Raw genomic sequence first — 7,283 nt, forward strand, 5'->3', positions numbered from 1 at the left:
ACCAACAAACCATGTTTGCTAAATTGTTAGCAAGATAATTTGTACATCTGTGGATTAACAAGATCAACACACATTGAATCTGACCCAAGAGGGTTGGAACAGAACAGAGATGCAATGATGTTCATGGTGAGCACTGCAAAAAAATCAAAAGGACAAGACTTGTGGTCTTGTTTTCTCTGACAAGTGGATGCTGATCCATAATGGAGGACGGGGGCGGTAGGGAAGAATGGAGGAACTTTCGATTGGGCAGAGGGGAGTGAAGGGAGAGGAGAGGATGTGAGAGTGGGAAGGAAGGTGGAATGAGACCCACATTATTACCTTATGTACAGTTATAATTACATGACAGTGTGACTCTGCACCATGTACAGCCAGAGTTATAAGTTGTGCTCAAAAAAAAACATTTTTTTTAAAGGCATCGGCAGGAGATCCATGAAGCTGAAAGCTGAGCTCCAGCCACCTCTGCCAGGAAAGTCTCCAGGTTCTGCTTGAACCTGGTCTGTGTCTAGAACTCAAATCACTTCATGTCCCCACTGAAGTCCCATTTCCACCGTGAAGGGGGCACCTTCATTAAACTGTAATGCAAAGTGTAAAAAACAAAACAAAACAAAGCAAAAAAACACCTATAAAGAGGAAAAGATAAAGTAAAAGATGTAAACGCAGCCACCAAGTGACTGGATGGGCGACCCTCGCAGGTGCAGAGGGCGGTGGGCGGCGGGTGGGTCAGTGCGCGTGCGCGCGCCTCGGTCCTGAGCGAGCATGCGCAGTGCCCCGCCTTGTGCGCCTGTGCGAAGTACCGGCGGATTTGCTTGTGGAGTCCAGGGAGGTGAGAGGCGCTGGCGTCGTCTGAGGGTTGCTGCTCTTTGGCCGTCGCTGTCCCGCTATGACTTGGTCTTCCCCGCGTTCTTCAAGCTGTTCCTGCGAGCGTTGTCCTGGACGGCGACGAGGAGCAGGGAGGCGAGCCGTCACCTGAGGCTCTGACGAGAGGTACTGACGCGGTCACCGCGATGGCCTTTTAGTCTCTTGCCTGGTCCTCGCGACGGCGGAGCAGGTAGGTGCGGTTGCTGTCCCCGCTTTACAGACGTCAGACCGAGGCCGGGAGAGGGGAGGCCGTGTCGGGGTCACATCCACGGCCCAGAGGTCAGCGCTGCCGGGCAGGAGCACGGGCTGCCGCGCGGAGGACGGGTGGAGCGAGGCGTCATTACAGACCCAAAATCGCGGCCTCCAACTTTCTGGAGCTGTTGTGAGGAGACGCCTCAGAAAGCACTGAAAGTCCGAATTTCAAATCAAAAGAGAGCTTTATTTACCTGGCCAGGGACTGTCACCCACCGTGGAGATTTAAGCTCTGTGGGAGGACAGCAGCTTCCTGGTTCATCCAAAAAGAATATAAGCACAAAATCCACAACTCAGTGACTCGCTTATCATCATGTAAGCTAGCCGGTCATAGAAATTAAAACATTAGTAAGTGGGACCTGTGGGCTCCAGGCAGGACTGGAATTTTCCAGTCAGCAAGCCAGCGATAAACAGAAGCAAAACAAGCATTAGCTTTGCAGTTAAGTTGATCACAGTCCTGGGTTCAAGCAGGTGCTGGACAGTTGCTTCCTGAATTTGGGCGGGTGTTGTGGGGGCTGAGAATCTACTTCAAAGTCATATAGACCCACAAGTGTACTCAGACCCAGGATGTAGCTCACCATGACTACCACTGCATTCTGATTAGGGTACAATTTGTGGGATACAAAGTACAGAAAAACAATTTTTATAAGAAAACAGCTTTTGTAACAGTTTTTTATAGAAAGCAGCAAAATGGAGTCTTAGGCCTGTCTATGACAGTTCTTGCTTCATAATTGTCTTATCTCACTTATCAAACTCTTATATCTATAAACTATATTTTTAACTAATATGTAATCTAATTTACACTCTTATTGATTGTATTTATCAGTTCACACCACAACAGAGCCTGGTGCACTTGCATGGTTCCCACTTTGCGCGGGAGAGCAGAGCTCCTGCCCTGCAAGACAAAAGTGGGAAATAATGCCCTTCGTTGCCCTTCTTGAGCTGGGGGTGGCAGAATTTCTCGAGAAGCAGAATGGCTCTGCATATGTGTGTTGTTCCGGAGTGTGGAACCAGTGGGGAGTGCCATTGGTGCATGAAGTCCACTTGCAAAGGGTGTGGGCAAGGAATAATATCATGGTTCTGAAAACGTAGATTCTGAAGGGGAAAGGGATTTCAAAACAAGAAATGTGGTCTGCTTTCCAGGAACTTTGTAGTTTTTAGGGCCAGGTTTTTCAGAGATCATTTCCCTATTATTTTGTGTAGACATGGAGACCTGAATAGCACAAAACTGATAAAAAACACAAGCACTCAACTACTGTGCTAAATTCCAGTCCCCGGGTTCTGCTTCTTATCTGGGCTTGAATCTTTAATAGGGCAGTCTTGCCTTCTGCTAAAATACCTGTAGAGATGGGTCAGACTTCTTATTACTTTGTGTTGTTCAGTGCTGTCTTTCATTGTTCTGCAGTGAGTTACAAAATCATAGTTATAAGACCACAGGACTCCTCCTTTTGAGTTTTATCAGTGCTCACTGTGAACATGTTTGCATCTGTGTTCAGTGCCTTCCCTCTTGGTTCAGATTCAATGTGTGTTGATCTTGTTAATCCACAGATGTATAAATTTTCTGTTTAATAATCTAGCAAACATGTAGTTTATTGGTTTACCAGTTGCATATTTCTGAGTCATATCAAGCAGTTTTCCAGCAGCTGACATTATATTTGCATCCTTGTGGCTAGAAATGGATTTAAATAGACTATAATAGACATAAAATAAGAACAATGATATAAACTGAGAAAGTGAAAAAGAAAGAAAGCCATACTCTTTCATTGACTTAGTGTATCTTTTTTTTTTCAAGGAAGCAGTTTATTAAAGATAATGTTCATCTGGTTTGTAGTGCATGCCTGTGATGCCAACCAACTACTTGTCTGGGGTTGGAGGATATCTAGTGCAGAGAACCATCTTCCCATGCAGATATCAGCAATGGCTAAGCCTCCAGCAGATCCCCACATTCCCAGTTCCCTTTGGGGGCCCAGTGGTAACAGGGATCTAAGGCACATGGGAATCCAGAGAATATCTAAAGTGTGTAAAAACCCTGAATTCCCTTTGTAGCTGAAGGATTTGGATTGGAAATTTCCCAAATTGGAACATTAATGTCAAAACCATTGGCAACTAGAAATTAGGCATATGGAAAATAGGCTAGAGTTAGGGGTCACAGCTGGGTACCTAGTAATAATGTCTCTAGGGAAAACCAGATTCCCTTTTCACCCCAGCCTGTCCTCTTTGGATAGTGGGGCAGAGGCAGGATTTTCTCTGTACCCCAGTCCAGACCCTCTTATTCAATATGCTAGTCTTACTTTGATCTGAAGAATTAGCTTAGGCCACGCTGGGCCTGGTGGCTCAAGCCTGTAATCTCCAGCGACTCAGGAGAGACCAAGGGAGGACTGTAACAATTCTAGGCCAGCCTGGACAACTTAGCCAGACCATCTCTAAAGGGCTGGGGATGTAGCTCAGTGGTTAATACCCCTGGGTTCAATCCCAGGAACCAAAAAATGAATTAGCTTACCTTGGGAGCCTTATTTTTGTAGGGTGGACAGAAATGCAGAAGCCGCAAATCTCCAGAAGGCTCCCAGGATGCCTCCTCAAATAGCAGACTTAGTGTGTCTTTAATGAAAATTATATTCCATAGTCAGGGTTACCTTGTTTTGGAAAATATTACCTCCCTTTACTTCTTTGTATCATGTGTTACAAAGCAGCTCTTTCGATTCCATTTCTGACCCTCCCTATTTCTGGACAGGTGGATTGGCATTTTGACTTCGCATGTCATGCAGCAAAGGAGATTTGATGTGCTTGTGGAATCCTGCTCAGCAGTTACTTGATCTTCCTCAGGGTCCTCCTGGCAGTTGTTATAGCTATTGTGTCAACCATCATGTGTGTCACCATGAAAGGTAAAGAATAGCCTTTTCTATTTGACACCTATTTCATTTTATTTTCATAGTTTATTGAGATGTAATTTGCATACCCTGTGATCCACCCATTTAAAGTATACAACTCAGGGTTTTTAGTACATGTCAGAGTTGTGTAACTATCACCACAATCAACTTCCAAACATTTCATCACCTCCAAAAGAAATCCTGTCAGTACCAATTAGCATTTCCCCCCACAGTTCACCAAGCCCTAGGCACCTACTCATCTGCATTCTGTCTCCATAGATTTGCCTATTCTGGACATCAGAGAAGTGGAATTATCCACTGTGTTATCTTTTAGTCTGGCTTCTTAGCATAATGTTTTCATGGTTCACCCATGTTATTCATGCTTAGACCTTTATTCCTTCTTATGGCTGATTAAATTGACATTGAAGGGACCCCATTTTACTCATCAGTTGGTGAATATTTGAGTATTTCTCTTTTTAAATATTACCAATAATGCTGCTATGAATATTTGCACACAAGTGTTTGTACAGAAGTGTGTTTTTATTTCTCTCAGGTATATATCTGGGAGTGGACTTGCTGGGTCATGTGGTAACTCTACATTTAACCTTTTTTCAAAAAATATTTTTTAGTTGTCAGTGGACCTTTTTTTATTTTTATAGGGTGCTGAGAATCTAAACCAGTGCTAAATCTAAACACATGCTAGGCAAGTGCTCTACCACTGAACCACAACCCCAGCCGCTCTACATTTAACCTTTTGAGGAACTGTCAGACTTCTGAGCAGCTGCACCTTTTACTCTCCCATCAACAGTGTAAAGGGTTCTAATTTCTCATCCTAACCAACACATTATTAGACTTCCTGATTATAGACATCCTAGTGATCAGGAAATGGTATCTAGTAGTTTTGATTTGCATTTTTTGATGACCAGTTGACTAAAAGGTGTTGACCTTTCATGTGCTCATTGGCCATCAGTTTTGGAGAACTAATTCTGTAAAAGGATAAACAAGTTTGTTTATCTCTTTATTAATGAGTTATAGTTATACTGATTCTGTGCCACCCCCTTTATTTTGTTTTGGTGCTGGGGATTGAATCCAGGGCCTTGCACATGGTAACCAAAATCTATCAGTGAACTATACCACTAGCCCTTCTGTCTAATCTTTTTGATAATTCTTCCAACATATTACAGATTTATGCAATCATTTCTTAGAAAATATCTCTGGAAATATTGGAATCTTCCCCTCTTTGATTGCAGTGGTTCACAGTGAGCTAAGCATTCTGTGGCTAATAAAAAAGGGCAAAGGAAATTTTAAAAATTGAGTCTCTTCTCTTAGCTGGTCCCAATTTGTGTCCTTTTTTACATGACAAATCAGTAATTATAGGATTCGTGCTCTCCTAACCTCAGTGAGATGTTAATAGAAAATTATACAATAGGATCATGGGAATCCCCGAATTTGCAGCCATTGGTGAGAAGTGCGAGTGGCCTGGGAAACCCGGAGCTTATGGCTGATGTCTAAAAAGAAGATGATGTAGGGGCGGCCTGTGGCCTCAACTGGTAGCACATGACCTTCATGTGGTTGATCAGCATCAGATTTGCTTTACACAGTGCTGTCTTTAATGACTTCTTCCTTTTTGGTACTTTTACCTCTGAAGTTACTCCATTCACCCAACCACCATCCCTCTTTTAACACATTCAACCAATCTTAAGCTCATTCAATATTGGTCCCTTCCAATCCCTTCACATCATCTCCACTTGCCTCTCCAACCCCACATCACATCTCATCGATGGCTCCGTTGCCACCTCTCTTTAGCTTTGTTTTTCTTCTGGCTGATACTTTGCTTTACCTGCTTCTTTCCAGCTGTTCCCATATTCTCTGATGCTCTCATCTCTCAAGGTACTTGTCTACAGTCATTCATTGCCCAAACTCTTAGCTCTTTCCTCTCTGTGCCTTCTATTTACCAGCTCGAGGTCTTCCTATCATCTCATTCTTCTTCCAACCTGCTCTAGTACCTTCATTTCCCTTCACAAGTTTCTATTTCAAGAAGACTCTTTGGATTTTCTTCTGTCATGTAAAATTAGAAACACAGGTTGTGGAGAAGACTCCCATTTTGACTCAAGTAGCAAAGACTACTATTCCCCCTGTGTTCCTAACCTTGGACATTACCAGGAAGCCATCTCCTGTTATATGCTCTCCTCGATTTTGGATTTAAGATTATTGTACAGCTTCCTTTAAATTTTCTTTCACTCTTCCTGTGTTGTCTCTCTCAGTGACTTCCTGTGTTTCCTCTTCCAGTCTCTACTTTAAGTTCTGCAACCTTCTCTGTTATTTCGCTACCTAAAAAATGAGGTGTTTTTCTCCCACAGGTAAGAAATTTGGTCAATTAACCACAACCCTGTATTGTTTGACAACAAAAAAATAATCCAGAATGACAAGATCATATGCATCATTACAGTAAGAAGATTTTCAACTTTATTCAGTTTCCTCACAAATGCACTGTGCTGTACTCTTCACAAGCACATAACACATGTGCTCTCTTACAATATACACTACAGAAAAACATTTAAAGAAAAGTTAAATAACAGCAGCTTGATATTCACCATAATGATGATAGAACATCACATGAAAATTTTATATTTATTAGATTATGGGTTAATACCACTGAGGTATAAAAGTAATATGATAAAATAGATAAAAAGAATAAAAACCTCAGAGAAATATATATATGAACACAAACATGTTATAACACTCATTACAAAACTAATAAGGAAAAACAAATTTCCAAACAATATCTATCTCAGAACTATTTAAAATAAACAGTGTTCAAAATAAATAACATTTATCACCTGTACTAAAACTGTGACAATCATATAAATAAATCATCTTCATGCTTGGTATCCTTAAGGGATATGTGACCCAAGATGAATTAAAAGGAGAGGTAAAAAGAGAATTTACAGGGGGAGAGAGATAGTCGTGGCTAAAGGATATTCACTTTAGACCAAGATCAACCATTCATCAAAGCTGACATGTGGGCCCAATTGCTGTGGGTTTAGGATTTCTAGCACATCCTGAGTGATAAACTGTTCTCTCTCAGGTCTAGCTGAGCAACCTGAGAGCCCCCAGCACACCTCTAGGGGGTCATCTGTGTGGTTGGAGTTTGAGACCATGAAGCTGACTTGGAGATTCAGGCTGTTTCACCATCTGCAGAGGGTGGCTGTGGGTGGAGGTGGACAGGACTGGATCAAGAAGGTAGGTCCTCGAGCATCCTGAATAGAAAATCACTGACTCTGTCTGTCATCAAGCCAGGGATAC

General features: G+C 42.4%; 1 long non-coding RNA gene across 1 annotated transcript; it reads left to right on the forward strand.

Annotated features, from left to right (window-relative positions):
• Window positions 1-764: 764 nt before the first annotated feature.
• On the forward strand, window positions 765-7,283 carry LOC107134227. The gene is made up of 4 exons (XR_001502420.2): window positions 765-1,048; window positions 1,937-2,018; window positions 3,842-3,992; window positions 7,066-7,283. It is a non-coding gene; the product is annotated as an uncharacterized LOC107134227 (long non-coding RNA).

The sequence above is a fragment of the Marmota marmota genome, unplaced genomic scaffold, assembly GCF_001458135.2.
Source record: "Marmota marmota marmota unplaced genomic scaffold, marMar, whole genome shotgun sequence".
Lineage (NCBI taxonomy): Eukaryota > Metazoa > Chordata > Mammalia > Rodentia > Sciuridae > Marmota > Marmota marmota.